The sequence below is a fragment of the Gracilinanus agilis genome, chromosome 5, assembly GCF_016433145.1.
Source record: "Gracilinanus agilis isolate LMUSP501 chromosome 5, AgileGrace, whole genome shotgun sequence".
Lineage (NCBI taxonomy): Eukaryota > Metazoa > Chordata > Mammalia > Didelphimorphia > Didelphidae > Gracilinanus > Gracilinanus agilis.
The window spans coordinates 79829950-79855719 of NC_058134.1; positions in this window are offsets into that span (position 1 = coordinate 79829950).

The window sequence follows — 25770 nt, forward strand, 5'->3', positions numbered from 1 at the left end:
GAGGAGGAGGAGGAGGAGGAGGAGAAGGTAGTTTTCCTTCTTCATTGACAGATGGAATAATTCTACCAGTAAAATCACAAGTCCTTGAATCTTTAAAGTAAGGTTGACTAGACTAACACATTGACAGACAGACATAAATAGACAGAGACAGACAGATAGGTAGATAGATAGATAGATAGATACATACATACATACATTCATACATACATACATACATACATACATACACAGGAACATTTCATGGGATTTGTGATCCCACCAGTGTAAATATTTCCTCCAATAATAGAGTCCACACTCAATATTTGCCTCCTCATCCTCTGTTATTATTTTTTCATATTCTTCTACAAAACTTTCATATAACACTATGAGTCCATTTTTGACTGACCTTCCTCTGCAAGTGTGCCAAAAATAGTAGCAACTTGATCAATAGACAAAAGGTCTTACATTTGGGGGATTGAAAGTTCTTTGAATATTTTGATACTACCTAAAAATTATGATTCTTTACATTTCTCCCTCCATTTTCTTGTGCTCCACCCTAGTCACCACAGAAGAAAAAAAGTGGTTATAGAAGCCTTAGAGACATTTATTTTTCTCTATATTTCATGGATCATTATTGATGATATACTGATAATTGACCTTCTAGGAAGTTAACTTGCTTGGTCCATAATAGATGTCACAGTGTATCACTAGGCCAGTACTTAAAAATTTTCTAGACTGTTAAAAAACCTTCCAGAACTTTTAGTTTGCTAAATTGCCTTTGTGATTCCCACCTGACATCCAAGTCACAACGAGTAGGATATTGACATATCTCATAATCTTGCAAGAAGAAAGCAATTGTGATCTGACAAAATTCATATGAAGATACTATAGTAGTAATAAAACATTTGGAGAGTTGTAAGGATATTGTGGTAGAATGGTTAGGGCTCATAGGGAAAACAGTCAAACCTAGAAGACACTGGGTAGTTCTACCATAGTAAATTGCCTTAGATTTCCTTGCCAGTTTTGTCCCTGTGATAGAAGGGAGAAGTTCAGAGGTTTCCATTTATGTTGGTCTAGACCAGTGATGGGCAAACTTTTTTAAAGAGGGGGCCAAAGGAAAGGAAATGCTCATCTCTTAGTCTGTTTCTAAGACAACTCTTTCCATGTTTCATTGTATTGTATCCTACTCATTGTATTCATCAGATTAGGAATAATGTTATGTGGCATGATAGAACATTTCAGGGGGCCCCCATCTGGCCCGTGGGCTATAGTTTGCCCATCACTGGTCTAGACTAATGACTTGGTAGGTACATTGTTTCCACATAATAGGAATCACTTTTGAGAAGCAAATAATGATACAATGATGAAATCTGATTCCATCATCATTTTTCTTACTATAGCAGCTAAAATAAATTTGTTTCTAACTTCATATCTCTTCAGCAGTTTACTTGGGGGAAGAAGATGGGAAGTATTCCAAGGGAGATGCATGGATATATATATTCCTCATATTTTAATTATTTTTCAAAAACAAAATTGAGAATGTATAATATGAAGAACACTCATGAGAAGAATTTGACACTATATCTATAAGCAAAAAGATTACTTCTATCAAGTGAGTCATAAAACTCAAAAGATGTATCTCCAAAAATTTTTTGCCATTATCAAAAAGTACTCATGAAAACAGGATATACTATAGATGGTGAGGTCCTCCAACACTCCTGTTTACAAATGTCATTGTGTTGACTACATTAAGACTGGGAATAATGCAAAATATTCCAAATGAGATAAATAATTATACAAAATAATTCAGTTTAGAGGCAGGTAAGTGATATAATGGAGAGAGACCAACCCTGAAGTTAGAAAGAGTTGAGTTCAATTCCAGCCTCCAATACCTATTAGCCACTTAACCTATGCCTTGTTTCCTTTCTTTGAAAACTTTAAAATACCATATAAATATTAGCTGTTATTTTTATTATTATTCACATAGGAAAAAATAAAGTAGATATAGCCTTTCTATAGTTCAAACTACGATATGTAGTTGAATAGACAATTCATTAGTACTTATACTTATTTATATTTAGACATTGCAAACCCACAATAAAATGGACCCAGAATCAAATGAGAGTAAGAGGAAGCATTGAATTGTCTTTATTTTTTAAAACATTTATTAATATTAATTTTTAACATGGTTACATGATTCATGCACCTACTTTCCCCTTCACCCCCCGCACTCCCCCCACCCATGGCCAATGCACATTTCCACTGGTTTTAACATGTGTCCTTGTTCAAGACCTATTTCCAAATTGTTGTTAGTTGCATTGGTGTGGTGGTTTCGAGTCTACATCCCCAATCATGTCCTCATCAACCCATGAGTTCAAGCAGTTGTTTTTCTTATATGTTTCCTCTCCTGCAGTCCTTCCTCTGAATGTGGGTAACGTTCTTTACCATAAATCCCTCAGAGCGGTCCTGTGTCATTGCTCTCTATACTACATGGTACAGAAGTCCATTACATTTGATTTTACCATAGTATATCAGTCTCTGTGTACAATGTTCTTCTGGCTCTGCTCCTTTCGCTCTGCATCAGTTCCTGGAGGTCTTTCCAGTTCACCTGGAATTCCTCTAGTTTATTATTCCTTTGAGCACAATAGTATTCCATCACCAGCATATACCACAATTTGTTCAGCCATTCCCCAATTGAAGGACATACTCTCATTTTCCAGTTTTTTGCCACCACAAAAAAAAACGCAGCTATAAATATTTTCGTACAAGTCTGTTTATTTATGATCTCTTTGGGGTACAAACCCAACAATGGTATGGCTGGATCAAAGGGCAGGCATTTTTTTATTGTCCTTTGAGCATAGTTCCAAATTGCCAGCCAGAATGGTTGGATCAGTTCACAACTCCACCAGCAATGCATTAATGTCCCAATTTTGCCACATCCCCTCCAGCATTCATTACTCTCCCCTTCTTTCATTTTAGCCAATCTGCTAGGAGTGAGGTGATACCTCAGAGTTGTTTTGATTTGCATTTCTCTAATTATTAGAGATTTAGAACACTTTCTCATGTGCTCATTGATACTTTTTATTTCTTTACCTGAAAATTGCCTATTCATGTCTCTTGCCCATTTATCAATTGGGGAGTAGCTTGATTTTTTATACTACTGATTTAACTCCTTGTATATTTGAGTAATTAGACCCCTGTCAGAGTTTTTTGTTATAAAGATTTTTCCCAATTTGTTATTTCCCGCATTGAATTGTCTTTAGGAAATTTCTCAGTGCTTTTAATAATTCCAAATTTATCCCTGAAAGAAATATTCATCTTTTTTTATAATAATTATTTCCTTCTATGATGCTATAAGGCTACACAAGTCATGGAATACCAAAATTATTAAAGAATTTATGTTTCAGGGCAAACTAAAGGCATATGGTGGGTATGGGTAGACTATGATATGTTACCAGTAAAGAATCTCCCCAAGTTGGTATAACGGATGTCATCATATTTGATCAGAAAATTATGTGCCAAAAAAACAGAAATCAGTCATAGACAGCTCATATGATCCATTGGAATCAATATAATATCAATAGAGCTAGGGGAAGGCCCCAGTAGAAGAATCTCTTTGGAGAATTTATAGGAGGGCAAGAGTCCCACCAGGTGAGAAGATTATGAATGGATTGTGATCTATACTCTTAGAGGGAGAACCAGTATAAATTAAATCATGGATCACTAAGGTATCTAAGAAGAAATAAAGAGAAAAGGTACTTCCAAGGACTTCCAAGATGGCTAGGTGCTTTCCACACCCACTTAAGGAAAACTCAAAAATTACAAATAGTTGGGGTAAAGTTGGAATTAACAATAATGATTCCTGTACCCTTAAAAAAGGTCATTTAAATACTTTTTAAATGCACAGAAAAGAATGAAATGGAGTTCAAAAGAAAGAACGGGAAAGCAGGGCAATTTTGAAAATAATGTGAAAATAACATAAATATATACACATTTATATGTATATTTAAATGCAAGGGGTATGAAATAGATATTTGCAGTTTCATATAAAATCCTCTTTTAGGATTCTGGTGCACATGAAGAGAAATGCTTTTTTTTAAAGTTTAAAGTTCAAAAATTTTAAAAATAGACGAATATGATCATCTTATAAACCAAAAGTTTCAAGTGCTATTTCATTATATATTAGTCAACTGCTACAAGTTATTCATGAAGAAAAAGAGAAGTTCTCATTTTGGCCCAAGATCTCACTAGTCCAAAGAAAATACATGTTGTAATAGAACAGAGGACAAAGAGGTTGGGGTTATAACTTTCCCTGCTAGTCTTGTTGCAGATTTCTCTGTTGTCCTTGAGGAATTCACTGAAGCTGCCTTTGTCTCCATTTCCACATTCATAAAAAGTGAGGATGAAACATGTTTCTAAAATTGCTCAAAGACCCCCAAGGGAAAGGTTCAGTGTGAAGTATTATTGGCATCTTTATGGAACAAACAGTACATTGCAGGAATAGAAGCAATAGGGAAAGGAGTACAACCAGGGAACCTGTGATTTGAAGCTTAACAGCCAAAGAAAACACTCTCCCTAATATTAGACACTCTTAAAAATGATCCCACAGGATGTCTGAACCTGAGTTATTTGAAGACTGAACAGATGAGATCTTCAAATAATTGCATATCGTGGATCTATTCTTCACTCCAGTTTAATCTGAATGAGTTCAATTTTCCTCTTCAATCTTTTTCCTTTCTTTGAGGGCAGGGAGCTAGTGTTGGCATCTGGACATCCATCTCATTTTGCACAGGGAAGAACCACTTTCCATGTAAGTGGACTAGATGGACAAAATTTAGCATTTAATATGTTCAAAGTATTAACAATCATTTTATGTGTCAATATTAATTATTATTTTATTGATGAGAAAACAATTTCCCATTAACAAAGACTGAAGATTGCTAGCAGTAAACCTAGAATTGGAGCCAAAAGCTTTTGAGTTTAAATCTATAAATGGGTTTACTACTCTGCCCCTCAACAAATTTTAAGGAAATTTCAGGTTAATTTCCATATTCTTGACAATAACTTTTTTAAAAATGCATTGGCAATATTTTTAAAACACTTTTTTAAAACTTAACTACTTGCTTTTCTTTGGTCAGTATCACATAAAATAAATCAGTATAGAAAAGATTTTTGTGTATGTGTACTATGCTCAGGTTCAAAGTTGGTCAGATTTAATTTATGATGCTCAATTATGAGAGTTCTTTTTATTTTTCCTTGTTTTCTTTAGATTTCATATTTTTTACTACTTCCCTTTTCTTCAAATGAACATTGAATTCTGTTTCTCCTTTCCTTCTCTCCAATAATAAAAGAAAATCTCTCTGATGCAAATACACACACACACACACACACACACACACACACACACACATATATATATACATATATATATATATTTCATTCATATAATAAGCTGATCAAGAAAATAGTCAATATATATAGTCATGAAAAAATCCCTAAATCACTTTTAATTATAGAAATGTGAATTAAAACAACTCTGAAGTACCACCTCACACTAATCAGACTGGCTAATATGAGAGAAAAGGAGAATAATAAAAGCTGGAGGATGTGTGGAAAAATTGGAACACAAATGCACTACTGTTGGAGTTGTGAACTGATCCAGCCATTCTGGAGAGCAATTTGGAACTATGGCCAAAGGACTTTAAAACTATGTATATTCTTTGATCCAGCAATACTACTACAACGTCTGTATCCAAAGAGATTTTTAAAAAAGTTTAAAAGACTTATTTATACAAAAAATATTTATAGCAGCTCTTTTTGTGGTGTCTAAGAATTGGAAACTGAAGGAATATCCATCAATTGGGGAATGTCTGATCATTTGTAGTTTATAATTGCAATGGAATACTATCGTGCTATATAAAACATTATGAGAAGGATGATTTCAGAAAAACGTGGAAAGACCTACAAGAACTGATGTATAGTGAAGTAAGCAGAACCAGGAGAATATTGTAGCTAGGAAGCAATATTATTTGATGAACAACTGTGAATGATCTAGCTATTCTTAGCAATACAGTCATCCGAGACAATCCCCAAGGATTCATGATGAAAAATGCCATTCACCTTTAGAAAAAGAATTGATGAGGTCTAAATACAAGTTGAAACACACTTCATTTCACCTTCATAAAACTGCTATTTCATTCACATACATCCCCATCCTATGTAGCTTACATTCTAACAGGGAAGATAACGTGCAAATATGAGTATATAAGTATAAAATATAAATATATGAGTAAATATAAATAAAATATAAAACATATAATAAAAGGTTTTTTTTTGAAGATTACATAAAACTGACATTTCATTGATTTAGAGAACTCCCATCTGAGAAAAGCCCATCTATCAATTCTGGTCGACATCTTGGCAACTTACAGTTTTAGAGAGTGGCTTAAGACATTTAGGGCAGTGTGATACAGCAGGGTTTTGGGGTTTTTTTCAGTTCTCTTCCACAAAATGACTAATATGGAAAATTGTTTTACATTTTTTCATATGTAAAATATTAATCACCTTGCTCATTCTCTCAGACAGCAAAGGTAGGAGGGAGGGAAAGAGGGGGAGAATTTGGCTCAAACTAAAACAAAAAAAAAACCATGTAATTTTGAAGAAAAAAAGAAAGTTTTTAAAAAAGAAAGAAAATATAGCCAATGGAAGAAACTATAAAGAATATCAGAAAAAGACTGTTTATGGAAAAAAAATAAACTAAAGGTATCCAGTGATATAAGAAATAAGATTATAAAGCTCTATAGCAGTGATGGCAGACCTTTTAGAGGTATAGTGCCCAAACTGAAACCATCCCACTATATGTGAGCCCCCTGCCTTACCCCATGCTGGAGACTGAAGAAGTAATCCTATTGGGCTATTTGGTATAGGGGTGGGTGATGTAAGAAATGTCCTCAGGCACCCATGGAGAGGGAGAAGGGAGTAGCTCCCTCCAGCATGCATGTCACAGGTTCACCAACATGGATTTATAGCATATCTTTTGCAATAACTAGAGTTTAACCAACTGCCTAGTTTTCTTTTTGCTCTTTACTATTATTGTTTTAAACCAAATGTCTAAGATCTCAAAGCTACTGACATTCCCAAAAGTACAAGGGGATTTGTTATGTGATAGTTTTTGGACTAATTCAAAATAGAAACCAATGATGCAGGGCTTTATGCTATCAAGTTGGAAGCTGAGATCATTATTTCATTTCACTTATTAATTCATGTTATATGTAGGAATGTTAGACTATAATCTCTTTCTCAAGATGGTAGTTTCCTTCCTCCAGAAGCAGAAAAGCAGAGGATTTGTATCTGAAAGAACAATTCCAGGCCTGTTTTCATTTTGAATTTTAATCTGACCAATTGAGAGATCTGTCTCATGGTGAATTAAGTAACTGAAAACCCATAGTAGTTGTCATTCTAGCTGTTCTATCTGGATAAAATGCAAATCAATCAGATCTAAACTACAGATAGAATGGTCACTACTATAGAAGAGGGTAATGTATATAGATGTAGATGCATATGTATGTGTATATATATATAACAAATATATATATATATATACATAAATTTTGACTGAACAATCCCCAAGACATTTATATTTGATTTGATGATAAACAATATGATTGGGGGGAGGGGGAGAATTCGCCCTCCTGATTGTATTTTACTTCATCTGAAGTTAATACACATTTTCATTTTAATTGCTTGAGCAACATTTTATTCAATAAGGATTTATCAATGTTTGCTCTATTAGGTGCTGGAAATATGACAAAAAATAAAAGAAAATTGCATCCCACCTCCCCCATCCCACAGAGCTTACATTCTATCAGAATATTATATGCATATATGAGTATATAAAAAATAAAAGGTAATAGCTGAAGGTTACAAAAAGCTAATATTTCATTGATTTGGAGAACTTCTAAGTGAGAAAAGTCTATCTATCAGTTCTAGTAGACACCTTCTTGGCAACTTAGAGTCTTAGAAAGAGGCTTAGAGAATTTAGGGCACAATGACATGTCGAGGGTGACATAGCAGTATATATCAAATGAGGGACTTGAACCCTGGCAGACTTACTCTAAGAGGTGTTCTGGAAAATGTTTAATAGCCAGCTTTCTGAGAAGAAAAATAATTGTGTACAAGACACACTTTCATATTTAATATTACTGACATTTTCTCTATCACTTTTTAAATCCAGGCAATCAAACACAGTAACAACAATATTGTATGATGATCAACTGTGAAAGACTTCATTACCTACACCAATACAATGATCTGGGAAAATTCTGAGGGACTTATAACAAATAATTGTCCATATCTAGAGAAAGAACTGTTGGAATTGGAATGCAGCTCAAACCATGCAGTTTTTCACTTTAGTTTATATTTGTTTTTATTTAGGGATTTGGGTGTTAAAAGGGTGTCCTTTTGTAATAATGGCCAATCTGGAAGTGGGTTTTGTGTGACAACAAATGTATAATACAAGTCAAATTATTTAATATATGCAGGAGAGGAGAGATCAATAATTTCTATCTTATAATTTCAGAAAACGTATCTTGAAAATTGTTATTATACATAATTAAGAAAAAATATCTTTTAAGAAATAAAATAAAATCTAGACCATCAATAAAAGAGCATAACATGCTCTAAATTTGTTCCATTTGCATTTTTGTAAGGTATAAATCATCACATTGAAAATTTAACAATCAGAACCAACCCAAGCTGGCTCTAATATCTGCCTGCACTTTGCACAAATTCATTCTAAAAAATGAATATAATGGCCCAGGAATATGCTCACTCTCGGAGAAAAGCTATCTCAGAAATAAAAAATTTGCTTTATATAACCCATATTTGAGTAACTGAAGATTTTTTTATCTAGATTTGAGACCTAAACTTGAACTAGTCCAATGTTGGGATTTCTGTACCCAGCTTTTTGCTCAATAAAAAACAAAAATGGAATGTGTTTGTATAATCCGAAGAAAAGCATACCAATCTCTTTCCTTCTATGTCTTCTACCTTTCATTAATTTGTGCTCAAAGTACTTGCTACCTGGATTCCTTGATCAGATTCCAGATCAAATCACCAGCCTCTTTGAGATGGATTGGCACTATATATTAGACTCTTTCCTGCAATTTTTCAAAACTGTATGGGGGTGGGGGGTGAAGCAGTGTTGGAGTGCAAAAAGCCTTGTGTGAGATGATCTTTGAGCACAAGTTCAGAAAACAACATGCACAGTTAATGAGGTCTCTACTCTAGAAGCTTCATTTTCTTCAGTAGCTTCAGGCCCCTGTGTGTATAAGAACAAGCTAGAAATCTGTTTTTAGGATGAGGTGCAAAGTTAAGGCCAAATGTTTCAAACTGTGAACTACTGGGGGCGATTAAAGAATCATCTTTGCAATGGCCCAGATTTCAGATCTTTCTTCTCAAACCAGAAAGCTGTGCCCTGGCAGGCAGCTTCTCCAGGTCTCTTTTGGGAAGTGGAAATAGCTTATTCCATTGAATTGCAGAATTGGAATTTTTTTTTTAAATCTCTAAATGGGATTCAAACGCCTAATGAAAAAGATTCACTCCATCCTGATAGAGATCCTATTAGGATAGCTGCTTATGAAGTCCAACATGGATGAAATTACCCTTCAGTTTTTTTTGGTTGCTATTTTTCATCCTTCCTAAAGAATTCTTTACAAAAGATAAAACGATCCCCTCTTTGTGTGTCTGCTGCATTAAAAAAAATAAATAAAACAAAATCATCACCAGATTATTTCAGAAACAGAGCAGTGGTCAGGGCCTGTCACTCCAGGAGCAACAACAATACAAGTAACTGTCACTGGATGAAATAAAAATTCTAAACCAAATTGTTGCTTTCCCAGCAATTCAGAAAGCAGGTGAAAGCCTCTGAATGGTTTCTTATTGTAAAAGGGCTTTTCATCACTGAACAGATTTCTCTGACCATCTGTTACTGATGTACTTCTTTAGTAGGAGCAAGAGCTTAGGGAAATTTCATGGCCGTATTTATTTTATAACTTTCTAAGTTCAACTTGGTACCACGCATTCAATGTCATTAATATTAAATAACATTGGTGATAATGAACATCCTTGTTCCACATCTGATTTTATAGCGAAGGCTTCTAACTTATCTCCATTACAGATGTTTGCTGATAGTATATCTGAGATTGCAGGGTGGAAGAATTGTAGAATTGAAGAAGACTTTTGAGGTCATCTAGCTAGTGGGGTTCAATTGCATCTCTCTTCAAATATGTTTTATCTCTATTTTATAGATAATAATCATGTCTGACTTTTTACATAGCACTTCAAAGTTTAAGTGATTTGCATGTATTTTTTCATACAAAATCCTTTGTGGTAGATGCTATTATTCTCATTTTTATAGTTGAGAAAACTGAGAATGAGAAAGGTTGTGGCTTGCCCCAAATCATGTAGCTAGTATCTGAGATATGATTTGAACTCAAGTCTTCTGCCTCTGACTATAGCATTCTTATCAACCACACACCCCACACTGTCTCTTAACAGAGAAACTGGTCCCTAAAAAGATCCTAGTGCTTGAGATTTCTGTTTATTCCTTGATTTGTAGCATGCTCAATTCAACGAATTTAATCTTATTCATAAGTATATTTGACAATAAAGTTTTCCTCAATCATATCCCTTCTTCCTTGCCCTGGTAAACATATCCCTATCCAGAATCTTCCATGCTTTAAACTGTTATGACCAATGTATCCTCAGTGATTGATACCTCCCTGCCTATGATATCTCATTTGATAATACAAGTATCATCTCAGAAAAAATAATATTTATAAAGTACCTACAGTGCTTGCCACAGAGAAAGCATTTTTGTCCCATTCTGCTATACTTCTTCCAGCCCTCTGACCTCAAAGGAAGAAAATCAATCAAATGTAGTTGAGTAAGACCCTGAATCTACCCACATCATCCTCATCAGCTAACAGAGTAGATATACTTTATGAGAGGAGCCAGGTGACCCTGATGAGGACTTTGAAAAATGGTGAGAACTGAGGTAACTTGGGTGGCTGTTGGGAAGTGGGAGTGGAGGGGGGCTGCTAGTCACAAAATCAGCATCTCCCTTCCTTCTACCATGGTCTGAAGATTATCTCACCTGATGTCCACATCTCCCACCCACCCACCCACTATGTTGCAAATGCATGCTATTCCCTTCAGAGTTGTGATTATATTTTTACCCATCTTGTGACTATGTCCTCTATTTATTCTCATCCCTACTTTCTTTATCCTCTTCCTCTTCCAGTGGGATATTTCAAGCTGTCTTGTGCTTTCCCTTAGATGAGCAAACACAAGCCAAATGAAAGCATCTTGGCTTTAGGATCACTGTCCAGGCTTCATCTTCAGAACCCTCTAAGCCTAGCAAAGCAGCTGGAACCACCTATGAAGAGTAAATACATAAAGGCAAACCAAGGAAAAGAAGGAATTTGTTTTTTTTAAACCCTTACCTTCCATCTTAGAGTTAATACTGTGTGTTGGCTCCAAGGCAGAAGAGTGGTATGGATAGGCAATGGGGGTCAAGTGACTTGCCCAGGGTCACACAGCTGAGAAGTGTCTGTGACCAGATTTGAACCTAGGACCTCCCATCTCTAGACCTGGCTTTCCATCCACTGAGCTACCCAGCTGCCCCCAAGGAATTAGTTTTAATTATCTTGATGGACTACGTGAAATTCCAAAGAGAAGGAACTAAAACTACAGTTCCAAGCAAGAGGCTAGAGACAAGGCATTGAAGGGACTAGGGTTTTGTTGTGCTTTGAAATAATGAGCCTCCAAAGCATAAATTCAATATTACATTGTGAAGATGTGAGGCTGAATTTTTCTAGGCTGCATCAACTCTAATAAGTCTTATCAAGTACAAAAAAAGTTTGTAATATGGACCCAAATATGTATTGTGGGTCTTTTGATGGAGAACCAACTATTCAAATAAAGACAGGTTCATCATCAGAAGGATGACCACCAGGAATAAAGTTTTCTGCCAAGGAAGCCCAGGGAAACTTGAGGGACTATAGCCTGTGTGAGTGAGGAGAGCAACAGCCAATAAATTTTTCAAGATATTAAAGCTTTTAAGTTTTTAAAAATCAAATTATAAAGGGCAGCCAGGTGACTGATTGAGAAGAAGGTTTAGAGACAGGAGGTTCTGGGTTCAAATTTGACCTCAGATACTTCCCAGCTATGTGACTTGCTGGGCATGTCACTTAACCTCAAATGCCTACCTCTCACTACTCTTATGCCTTGGAACCAATACACATTATTGACTCCAAGATGAAAGGTAAGGTCTTTTAAAAAATCATAATATAAAATACTTTAATGATTTATTAATAATTAATTATTAATATAGCATGATTAATGTATAAGGTATATTAATTAATATATAATTGACATATAATATAATTAATATAATGAAATATAATAAATTAATGATTTACAAGTTTATTTTTTAATTTGGAGGTATATGTGCACACATACAAGAAAAAGTTCTTTTCATATTATATTCATTATTCCACAAAAAGAGTCAAATAAAGTTTCTAGGGTCATGTAAGCCAATGGTATCAATCTCTAATAGAAAAAAAAAGGCCACTAAATTATACTGAGAGCTGCATATTGACTTAGAAACCCACATATTAATGTTAATTATGTTCTATTGTATTTTTGTTTATTTTGCTAAATGTTTCCCTAAAACATTTTAATCTAGGTCAGCTTCACTTAGAGTGTTGCCTTCTGGTTCCTATTGAATAATAATACAAAACTGACTTAAGCTAGTTTGTTGACTTCATTTTTCACTCTTCCAACAACGGTCCTATCTTTATAGAGACACAAAATTCAAAGGACATAGCCTGCATAGTAAGAAATGACTAATATAAGGAATTTGGAGAAATGTTGAAAACTAGGTTTAAATTGATACAGTAAAATAAACATAATTAGAAGGAAAACATATGCAATGATTGCAATAATGCAAAAAAAAAAATCCCTAAAAGCTAAATTCTGACTTTTTGGTTATAAATGACCAAACTCAGGCTTAAAGTACAGATAATGAAATATATCTTCTTTCTCTTAGCAGAGATATGGTTCTACACTAGCAAAATGTTGTATACAATGTCAGGTAGGGGCATGTAGAATTGACCAGGATCTTATATGTCATCAAATCCAACCCCTTTAATTTTACAGATGAGGAAATAGAGACTGAGAAAAAATAAGTGACATTTTATAATTACATAATGGCTGAGGCTGAGGAACTTGGATCTTCTTGCCTTAAGGTCAATGCTTTGACCAGTTGTCTCTCCTCAAAGGATTGGTAGTTTTTAATAAACTATTTTTTTCTTTTTAAAAAGGATGGTTCAATTGCAGCAGGAAGAGTAAAAGGGAATCAGATGTGTGGTGGTGGGTAGATAGTCCAAACTAGCTAGTTGATTAAATTTTTCACTTTCAACCATTCAGTGATGATAACTATTTTATCATGCTACAGATAATAGTTTTATATTCCAGCAATAGATAATAGCTGAATTAATGAGCATTTTAACCAATGATGTCCCCTTTTGAATCTAAACATGAGAATACACCAAGACATTCAGAGAATGTGAATTGCAGCTAGAAAATGAACAAACTCTGCCCATTCCAAGGATTCAGAGTGCAGCAAGCAAAATGGACTCTTCACATCAGTTTTGTGTTCCCAGGAACATGAAGATGTATCAGTAGATGTCGGGTGAGTCCTTCACTACTGCCATCCTCTCAGTCCCTCAGCAGCTATCAAGCATACCGTTCTTTGACCTTTGTCAGGTGAAGTTTTGACAGTCATGTTCAGTAACCAAAAGGCATTCTACAATTCCATCTGCAGGGGTAGCAAAGGCTCATAACCAATGGAGTTGTGAAGTCAGTGACTACAGAATACGATTGTGTAAATTGTTCTTCTAGTCCTTCTCACTTTGTTCCGTTCACAGAGATCTTCCAAGTTTCTTTGGAAAATGTCCAATCCATAACTAATTTGTCATTGTTTAACCATTTTAGTCATGTCCAACTTTTGTGACCCAATTTGTGGTTTTCTTGGCAAAAATACTGGATCCCATCTCCTTCTCCAGCTTATTTTACAGATAAGGAACAGAAGCAAACAGAGTTAAGTAACTTGCCCAAAGTCAGACAATTAGTATATATGTGAGACTAGATTTGAACTCAAGAAGATGCACCTCCATGACTTCATGCTCTATCCACTGCACCACTTAGCCACCCCATCATAATTGATAATGGTTCTAGATTTGAAATCAGAGGGTGTATGTTCATATCTCAGTTCCATTTAGGACCTGTGTGAATTGTGACAAATTGCTTAAGCTCTCTGGGTCTTGAGTTTTTCATCTATAAAGTGAAGGAGTGGTTTAGCTATTTAGAAACCTTAAATCTATGGTCCTATATTTTACTATTCAAAGTATTCACACAAACAGTCTAAAATCTAGACATAGTAAGCATAGAAAATCAGGTTTGGCCCAGTTTCTCCTCCTACCCATTTTGGTATTTGAAAAGTTATTGACATGACATTCATTTGAGGCTATAAAGACAGGGGTATAACACAGAGGATTCCCTTGTAAATGTTCTTTAAGCCCAATCTTCGACTTCTAAAGCTTTCAGGTCAGCCAGCTGCCTTTTTTTAAGTCTCTGAACTTCTTTTCAAAGACAATATTAGAAAGGAATCAACGTCACTTAATCAAATTGTCCTTTTAACTTAACTTGCATTTGATGTATGAAAGTTTTCCAGCAGGATGGTGACATTTTGTTTCATTAAAGATTATCTCCTACTACTGTTTTCAGACATCATTTCTAGCTTCTTTCCTCCGAAACTTGTTTTTTTTCTTATTTTTTTAATAACTCTGGAGACTAACAGCTTTAAGACTCCATGCAAAGGGCATGTGAACAAGCTGCTGTTTGCCTGAAGCCAGGGTGTCCATGAGCCACTTAGATGCTTCCTTGTTATTGAAGGAGTACATCAAGGGTCTCTAAATGTGTCAATGACTTAGTACAAATTGGGCAAAATCATTCTATAAAAGAACAATTGAGAAACAAAGGAATTATTCCTGGTTTAAAAAAATTCTTCCTAGTACAATAATAACTACATTTTTAAAAACTACCACCTCAGGGCTTGTTTCTGATCTTAACAATCATGCATCTTGACAAAGGCTGCAAATTCTTTGCCACTGATATTGTATTATTGGAAGCAATATAATTTTGGCAGAAATAGCACATAAGGTCTCAACAGGTACTATGATGCTTCATCGATATTATAGTATAGTACAATGTTGGCAAAATCATGGCACAAGTTCTAGGGTGGCACAGAAGGAGCTGCTCCTTTTCCCCTCTCCACAATGCATTAGGATATTTTTTGCACCTCTCTCCAGCCAGCTGATGTGAGCACTTCCTTCCTCCATTGTCAGGGTTAATGCGGAGGTCTCACAGGCAGCTTGATGTTGCATTTTGGGCACACAACCTCAAAAAACATTCACCGGTGCTGATATAGTATAGTATATTTATTATGGTGTATTATATTACCGTATATAGACATAAACATATACATGTATATGTTATATATACATGAAACAACGCTTTTACTTAGAGTAGTGGTAAGCTACATCCATGTGTGTAGATATAACCAAACATTAAGATAGTCATATATCTATGTATATCCAAGAAATGATAATTTCCTTGGGAACTGAGGGAAGAAGGAGGATTAAACTTCCTACAAAGAGATGTGGGGAATCTCTAATTTTTCCAAGACATTTTCCTATGCCCCAAGACATATTTTCCCTAAGTATACTACCCTTGAGGATCATATGAAATTATTTTGAGAATCAGAAATGGTAACCAGATGGAGGTTTTGGTTCTGATAAGCAGAGAAATATCATAAAGAATTTAAAAATCGGTGACCAACCTTTAAAGTGACATAGAGTTGTGATTTGAATAATTCAGGCTAATAAAGAAATCAACAAACCATGCCTGCTATTAAAAAATCGTTAGAAGGAAAAAAGGGGAAAATTAATCTAATGTTTTGCTACAAATTTACTAAGAGGTTTGTGGATGAAGTGCTATCCTAGAGAAAGGAAGAATTGAAATAAAATCCAACCTTTGACACATACCAACTGGATACCTTGGGGTAAGTTATTTCTCCTGCTACATTGACACTGAGGAAACTTCTCCCCAGAGTCTTCCTCTCCTGACTGGTGACTTTTTTTTCCCCAGGACCCATCATTTAATAAGGTCTCTAGTCGGGTTTTACCTCACTCGTCCAAGGACTATTTCCACACTCTTTCTATTACTTATTTGTTTTATTACCCCTTCTTCTTCTAATGCCTTTCCAACTCTTCAATATGTATTATTTTCCCTTATTGGAATATGAGCTTCTTATTCATGATGAAAAATGCCATCTGTCCTCCACAAAAGAAGTGATGGAATCTGACTTCTGAGTGAAACATTCTATAGTTCACTTTCTTCCTTCTTTTTTTTTTTTGTTTAAGATCTCTTCCACAAAACAACTAAAATGGGGAAAATGTTTTACATGATTGTACATGTAAAATCGATATCAGATTGCTTAACATTTCAGGGAGACAGGAGGGGTGAGAAGGAAGAAGAAATGGTGGTTGAAGAAAGGAGAGAAGTGGAACTCAAAATTTCCAAGAAAACAAATATTAAAAACTGTTTTTATATATATTTGTGAAATATGAAATTTCACACAAAATGAAAGGGTTCTACTACAGGACCTCTAAGGCCCCTTCCACTTCTGAATTGGTGATCTGAACATTTATGGAATCTTAATCTGCCACCTGAAAAATAAAATATTTAAAAAATATAAACTTTTTTAGGACAGGGATTATTTTACATATTTGTATTGTTAACCCTAGTACTTACAACAATGATTTGTATAAAATAAGCATTTAATAAATATTTTGTCTATCTATTAATGTATTTATCAATATCTAGCTAGCTAGCTACCTATTTACCTATCTGTCTGTCTGTGTCTGTCTAAATTTCCAGTGCCCCAGGCAACTCTTTGAAGTGATACATTTCAGAACAGTTAGTGTTCTCCATTGATAGAAGTCTCTCTCTGTATTGTTCCCTACACCGATGAAAACATAGGTTCAGACCCATGGGAAAAAAATTATCATTTTGTTTTTTTTAATCTACTGTGATCTTATTTTCAGATTGGTTTCTGAATTTTCCAACTCTTTCATGTGATTCTGTAAGCCGTGATCCACTGTTAAACATTTTACAATGAACTCTCAAAGAGGAAAAAAATTTGTAAACCAGGCTTATTTTTCCATTTAATCTGTATTATTAACATTTTCTCTACTTATTTTCTTAAGTCCAGTCATTAGAAAAATAAAGACGTGATTTAGTGTTTGTCAATTTCCAAAGTATGAATATTCTTGCTGAAAATTTAACAATTGTAGATCTCAACCTAGTAAAAACTAGCACCAATGTACTTATTGACCCCAATCAAACAGTATTGGCCTAATGAAAATAAATTGGATTTAGAGACTGAATTCTTGGTTTTATTACCTGCCCCTGCTATTCACAATCTGTATGACCACAGGAAAATCATTCCGCATCTCTTCAACTCAGTGTCCTCATCTACAAAATGAAAGGGACCTCTTAGGTCCCTTCCACTTCTGAATTGGTGACCTAAACATTTGTGGAATCTTAATCTGCTACCTGAAAACTGTGATGCCACCAAGTTACTAGGTGACAAAACTACCGCCAACCTGTACAATCCACCATGAGTGTAAAGAGAAGAATATTTTTTTTCTTTTGAAATTGCTCTAAACTACCTATTGATTCTTAGTTTTCCTTGAATTGAAAAATCAAAAGAAAAATAATAACACAAAAAAGATTCTAGATCTCAACTTGCCCATGAATGAATAAGTGAATTGTCCTTTTCAAACTACTAAGGTACCTAAGGGAAAATAACTACAATAACAATAACAGCCATAATCTAATAATATTAATAACTAGCATTTACGGTACTATTAGTATTACTTTGATACTATGATGAAATTATTATTTCATTTAATCCTTACAATAACCATTATAGATAGATGCTATTATGATTCCCATTTTCTAAGTAAAGAAATTGAGTCAGACAAGAGAGTAAGTGATTTGACCAAAGCCATACAGTTATTAAATCTGAAATAAAATCTGAACTCAGATCTTCCTGGCTTTAGGCTCAGCACTCTATGTATTGGGTCACCTGTCTTTCAACATAATAGCTCCTCTGAATTTTCTATTGGACTAAGCAAATTTACCTGCCCCAAAGAAAGCAGTTAGGTGGCACTTCTTTCTCAAGAGCAAGGTCAAACTCAAAACAACACACTATCCAGCCATTCAAAGTTCTATCTGCTACATTTTCTGCTTTATTTGCAAGGGATCCTACAGGTTTGGAAGGCACTTCCTCCTACCTTCTATTTTAAAGAACCATTAGCTTCCTGAAGATACCCTTCCCACATGAGACCTTTCCTCTCTCCTCTTCTTCCATACCAGCCCATAGTTATTAATACTTTCTCCCTCTTGTAATTATTTGTAACTATTTTTGTAAATAATACTTGTAAGTATTGTTCATTGACTTACTTGCATACATAATGTATACTCCAGGAGAATATAAGTTCCTTAAGGACAGGAACTATATTCTTTTTAATTTTGCATTCTTTATATAGTACCTGGCATACATTTAATAAATGTTTGTTGGAATGAACTAAATTCAACTGAATTTAATTCTCTGAAGTAAAGAGATACCAATAAGATATTATGGGAAGAAAGAAGAAGAAGAAGAAGAAGAAGAAGAAGAAGAAGAAGAAGAAGAAGAAGAAGAAGAAGAAGAAGAAGAAGAAGAAGAAGAAGAAGAAGAAGAAGAAGAAGAAGAAGAAGAAGAAGAAGAAGAAGAAGAAGAAGAAGAAGAAGAAGAAGAAGAAGAAGAAGAAGAAGAAGAAGAAGAAGAAGAAGAAGAAGAAGAAGAAGAAGAAGAAGAAGAAGAAGAAGAAGAAGAAGAAGAAGAAGAAGAAGAAGAAGAAGAAGAAGAAGAAGAAGAAGAAGAAGAAGAAGAAGAAGAAGAAGAAGAAGAAGAAGAAGAAGAAGAAGAAGAAGAAGAAGAAGAAGAAGAAGAAGAAGAAGAAGAAGAAGAAGAAGAAGAAGAAGAAGAAGAAGAAGAAGAAGAAGAAGAAGAAGAAGAAGAAGAAGAAGAAGAAGAAGAAGAAGAAGAAGAAGAAGAAGAAGAAGAAGAAGAAGNAAGGAAAGGAAAGGAAAGGAAAGGAAAGGAAAGGAAAGGAAAGGAAAGGAAAGGAAAGGAAAGGAAAGGAAAGGAAAGGAAAGGAAAGGAAAGGAAAGGAAGATGTATAGATGATTTATAGATGGATAGATGAATAGATAGAAAGTATATATAGTTGGATAGAAAAACAGATATAGGTATAGACTGAAAGGGGACACTGTTTGTTGGAAAAAGATATTTTAATGCTTGAACACACAAATGCAGGAATTTGTTTTTCCTGACTATTCATATCTGTAACAAAGATCTTGTGATTTGTTTGATTCCCTATACTCTCTGTCCCCACTAACCCATGCTTGGGGATCAATGGAGAGAGAGAAAAATAAAATTTGTTCTTGAAAAATAAATCAATTTTTAAAAGGCTCTCTTCATGGCTAACATTTATGCAGTATTTTAAGGCTTGTGGAATACTTAAATAAATATTATCTTATTTGATCCTCAGAGGAGCCCTAAGAGATGGGTGCTATTATTAACTTCATTCTATAGATAAAGAAACTGAAGCTGGGAGAGATTCTGTGATTTGCCAAATATCACACAATTAGCAAGTGTCCAGGAGGAATTCAAATTCAGGAATTCCTGACTCCAACTCAGTGCTCTAAACACTGTCCTGGAGGGTTGATCAAAAACATAAAACATTCGATTTCTTATCCAAAAGATTTTGCTTTCCAGTAGTTTCCTTCCTGATGCAAATGAGTCTGTACCTTAGCACTGCCAAATGAGTGCTCTCTCTGGCTGTCTGCGAGGTCTGAGAGGACCCCGTGCACCAGGACAGTAAGACGATCCATTTGCACTGGAGCCCAGGGCCATGCAGAAGTGATGGCAAAGGCGGTCCACAATGACTCAGAAGAGTCCCCTGGGATTTTCATGATCAGATATCAGCACTGGCGCACTTTCCACAGTATAGCAGGAACTCTTCGAAGCCAACATATTTCCCACCCCCATTCCTGCTAGAACTGTGGTGGTGAGAGGGAATCCACAGCAGCACTGTTTGTGCTGTGGTTTGGGTTGTGTCAGCACTTTCCTTATAAATGCTGTTTACTGAAGGTTTACAACTTGGCTGTAAAAACCAGTTGGCATTGAAACTTGAAACTTGGCATGAAAGGATTGGCATCAGCGTTGCCCGGAAGCCGTTTTTCTATCTAAATCTGAAGAAAACAAGCTAGGTCATTTTCTAGTTATTTGTGTTATTCATGCACAAAATGAAGTCTGACAGCTTCAAATAGTCGTTTGCATTTGCAGTCCTCAAAAATTGGGTTGCTCCAAGAAAAAGTAACATTTGGTAAATAAATACCCCATGATAGAGTATAAGACATGAAAATGGAAGAGCTGGGAGAACTCAGAAGAAATGACAAAACGGCAGTTTCCAGAGCCGCTGCTTATCAGAGGAGGAAAAACAGAACAGGCTGCCATTAGATGATTATACAGATTTTGGATGTAAAGTTACAGAGCCCATGGAATATAACTGAAAAAACCCCAAAACATCAAAAAGTAGGTTTAAAATCAAAGGAAACATCATTTTTCAAATATGAAAAACTGTTGTACAGCTTCTGAAACACCATTCTGGCCCTTTTATCTCAAAAATAAGATTTCTTTACTATAAAAGCATTTTCTCCTCCATTTTGCCTTGTCCAACTATAATGTATGAAAGCTGCTTCAGGAAGGGTGACAAGAGATGTTCCGATGTAACTGACTGGTATGTTGTTTTTTTTTTGTTTTTTTTTTTGCCTTTTTTTTTATTATTATTAAAGGAGTCTGCATTTCAGAGACTGTTTTCTCTCCACAGCTGCTGCATTGATGGTATTAAAATGAAATTTCAGAGATGGGAGAACAGATGTAGGTGGTCAATAGCAAACTGACTCAAGAAGAAGGTGATAGCATAGATTGCAAGCCAAAGAATGCCCATTTTGGCGGATTTAAAAGTCAGTTTTGACGTCAAGGCACTTTTGTCCCCTAACATACACTCACTCAGTACTGAGCCCTGAAAAGAGAAGCGTGGGCAGGCTAGACTTTTCGTTTCTTGAAACCCTGTCACTGCATGACTAAAGAAACTATACAAAGCAAAGTGGAAACAGGGGCCAAATCAAACAGAAAGGAAAAATAAGACCAGAAAGAAAGGAATGTAGAGGAATAGAGCAAGCATGATGAGTGAGGCCACTACTCAGTAACAAGTGAGTCTTTATGATACTAAGCTCATGGGAGGAACGTGCTTTTCAATTCATTGAACTCAGTTAAGTTAGCATTAGACACCTAACATATATTAGACATATATATACACAGTTACAAAAAGACAAAAATGAAATCATTTCTACCCTCACTGAGTTTATATTCTATCGGAGAGAAGACACATCTTCAAAAGTGATCAAATACAAAATATTTACACATTACTTAAAAACATAATTTGACACACCAAAAAAATCCTTCCCAAATGGATGAAAGAGAAAAGATTTCCTGTAGGAAGATCTGATCTTTGAAGGGAGCTAGAGGAAGAAAAGAGGGAGAACATTCTAACCTAAAGGCATGCAAACATGGAAAGGGAGATTTGGAATGTAGGGAAAAAGAATGGTCATTAAAACCACATCATAGGGGCAGCTGGAGAGTCAGGCCTAGAGACAGGAGGTCCTAGGTTCAAACCCAGCCTCAGCCACTTCCCAGCTGTGTGACCCTGGGCAGGTCACTTGACCCCCATTGCCCACCCTTACCAATCTTCCACCTATGAGACAATACACCGAAGTACAAGGGTTTAAAAAAACAAAAACAAACAAAAACAAAAACAAAAACAAAAAAACACATCATGTTTGTCTGCATTCTCCATACTTTTTTAACTAGCTGAAAAGGCACAAAACACCTTTCTGGATTTGATCATTGATAAAATATCGACTTAGTTATCAACTCCCGCAGTGTTCATATTCAAAACTCTATGAAGAGTACCAAAAATAGATCTATTGATGCTGTAGAGAAAATAACTTGGGTCATGTTGTGGTTCTGTTTTTTCAGTTATGTCCCATTCTTTGGGACTTTATTTGAGGATTTTTTTGGCAAAGTTACTGGACTGGTTTGCCATTTCCTTCTCCAACTCATTTTATAGATGAGGAAACTGAGGCAAACAGGGTTAAATGATTTACCCAGGGTCACACACCAAGTAAGTGACTAAGGCTGGGTTTGCACTCTGGTCTTCCTGACTCCTGGCCTGGCAATCAATCCACAAAGCTGCCCTCCTCCCAACTTGAGTTATAAATTATGAAATGAAGAGAAAATCTGGCAATAATATGTTTAAGTTGAGCATGTGAGTCAACTCACAGAATCAGTTAGGTCAACACATGAGATACTTCAGGCTGAAATCAGCATATCCCAAGTCAAAATAGCTGTTTTGGGTACAATTCATGTTCGATAAGTCAGAAAAGCTGCCAAAGGCAACTAAAGAGCACTAGGCCTGGAATGCCAAAAACCTAAATTCAATTTCAGCTTCAGACACTAACTGTATAAGTCTAGGCAAGTCATTTAACCTCTGTCTGCTTCAGTTTCCTAATCTTTAAAATGGGAATAATAACATCACATATGCGCTGGAGTTGTTGAAGATGCTTATTTCAGATTGAAGCATATTTTCTCACTTTTTTTCTTTTTTGTGCCATGGTTAATATGAAAATACTTTTTTGCATGACTTCATCTGCATAATATCATAATGCTTACCTTCTCAAAGGATAGGGAAGGGTCAGATGGAGAGAAAGAAGGTAAAAATCAGAATTTTTTAAAAAAAGGAATGTTAAAAAAAGAAAAAGAAAAGTTACTTTTAAAAAATGCTTATTTCTTTTCAAAATTGTGCTTTGCCTTATGGTGGAATATATTCTGTCATGAGGTTTACTCTTTAAGGACTATGATCATTGGGATTTTATATGAACACATGATATTTTGCAATAGCAAAAATAAAGAAAAGAAATAAACAAAACAGATGCCCATATGATTTTAATGAAATATTAGTGAGTGAACAGGAATGAGGAATTCAGAAAAAACAAAGGAACTTTTTTATATACTAACGTGGAGCCCAGTAAGAAAAAAAAAAAGACAGAAACTATATGCAATGACTACAATTATATAAAGAAAAGCAAAACTAAAAGGCAACTGAACTCTGGTTAACTTTAATGACCAATTTGAGTCACAAAGAACAAATGAAGCATCCATCTTTCCACTCAAGAGAGAAATGAGGTTTTAAGGGAAAGAAGCAAGTGACAAGTATGCAATCAGCTACCGACACTGTATATACTGGTTTTACTAGACTGTTTTTCTTTTTCATGAGGCAATATGGGATATATAAGAAAATGACTGTTTTAAAAACAAAAGGCATCAAAAAACTACATATATAGGTAAAATGTACTTGAGCACAAGCTTGGAACCTAACTCTAATGTGATTGGTGAATTTACTTAAACTCTGTATGTCTTATCTTTCTCCTATAGGTTATAGGAATAAATATTCTGAATAATTAAACTCAAAGCATTATTTAAATTACTTTAGTTTCTGACCATTATGAGGGGCCCATGTATCGAGGAACTGGAGGAAAAATGGTCTTAAAATATAATCCTGTGAAAATGTAAGGATTTTCACATAAATTTAAATGTAACTAACCACACTGAATTTGAAATAAAAATTTTTAGCTTAGGACTAACCCCTAGGATAATTGCTAAGCTACTAGTGCGTATAGATGTCATGATGAAAGTTTTCAGTATAAGAGAAAACTGTCAATGAGCTGAAAGAATATGGGGGAAGAAACATGCACATGCAGGAATGATTTTGGTGTCCATTTTAAACTAAAAGATTTAAGATTTGGGGTAACATATTACGCTAAAGGAACTTTATGGGAAGTTCGACCCTCAACAAGGACCAATTTAATCCCATCATTTGCTTCCTGTAACTTCTGAGTCAGAGATGGAAGGACTAAGGGTTTCTGTTAAAAGTGTAACTGATTCACAAACAAGCCAACAAAGATAAAGAGGCTCCTTGAGTCCAACTCAGAATTCACCCTCCCCACAGTTCGATTCTAAAGCTCTTTACCTACCTGAAGTTTGTACAAATGAGGAGATTTACAGGGTTTTGTAAAGATCTCTGAAGTTATACAGCACTTGACAAACTTGGCATTCTTTATAATAAGCATAGAGAGCTAATCCTCTAACCCTCTAGATACCACTCTTAATAAAAAGCATGCACCTACCATGTTTCCTTTTACCTTGGTGGAGACCTAACTGCCTATAGTCTGTGTGTGTGAGGGAAGGGGGAAAGTCTATGGAGAGCAATAGCTGCCTCCTTTTCTTTTCTTTGGAATACCTTATTTAAGCTCAAGGCACAAAGTGACGGTTGGCTGGTTCCTTTCTTTTCTACTTGAAAGAGTTTATTTTAGATGAAGAAGCATGAGTTCAATCACACTTTGCTCTGAGCCCCCAGTTATGAAAAAGTTTACCTTTTTAAGAAGAGGTTCAACTCTCTGCTTAATATACATTTATATGTATCTCTAGTCAACGTCTGGCTTCTATGTGGTTGTAACAGAATTTGGTTTATGTGAAACATTTGGGTAACAAATCAACAGATTTTACTATAATGTTTGTAGATAGATAGGAACCAGGAAGAAAAGTTGGGGAAAGTGCCAACCATTCCTCAATATTTCCTTCATATCTAGTCTTCTGAGATGCCTGAGATTCTTGGTATTGCCCTTCTCTTGTCATAGCTCAATTCTACCTTTGCTCTTCAGAAATATTTTGGAATGCCATACTTGCTCCAGCCTCTCTCTTCTTAACTCTTGATGGTTTAGGGATAAACCCTGAGAAGTGGCCAAGTTTTTTTTAGCTTAATCAAAAAAAAAATTCTTGGGAAACATCATTGCACTTTGAAGGACATTTTGTAGAACATTTTGCAGTTAGAGTAAAGTTTGTGACTGTCTGGGCATCTTAAAACTTACTTTAAATGAGGTAGAAAAGAATGAAGCAATGAAACAGATATAAAAAAACTTTCTAATACCTGATTCTTAGATATGATTCTCAAATATCTCATTCTCAACCAATCAACAAACATTTATGAGATTAAATTGCCATTGCCCTACTATTGATGGAAACTGGATTTGATTACTGTATTATTTAAAAGTATTTTGTTTCAGGAGGGAAAATGGGATTTTGAATGGACCATCTTCCTAGGAGCAGAAGATAATCTCTAAGTGATCAACACCTTGAGAATAAAGGGATAAGTACAGATCCTGCAGTGGGACTCATCCAAGTGAGAAATTTTCACAGGACGCAACTATGTAAGTTTCTTAATGTCATTTTTTTTTCTGACTCCATCTCTAGGGATTTGTCCCTATCTAGTATCATCTCTCAAATGATGCTCTAGAGATAGTATCTGCTAGGATTAAAATAAAGAATAGCATGTCAGTTTTTAAACTCTATAGTTCATTGTTTCTGTACTTTAT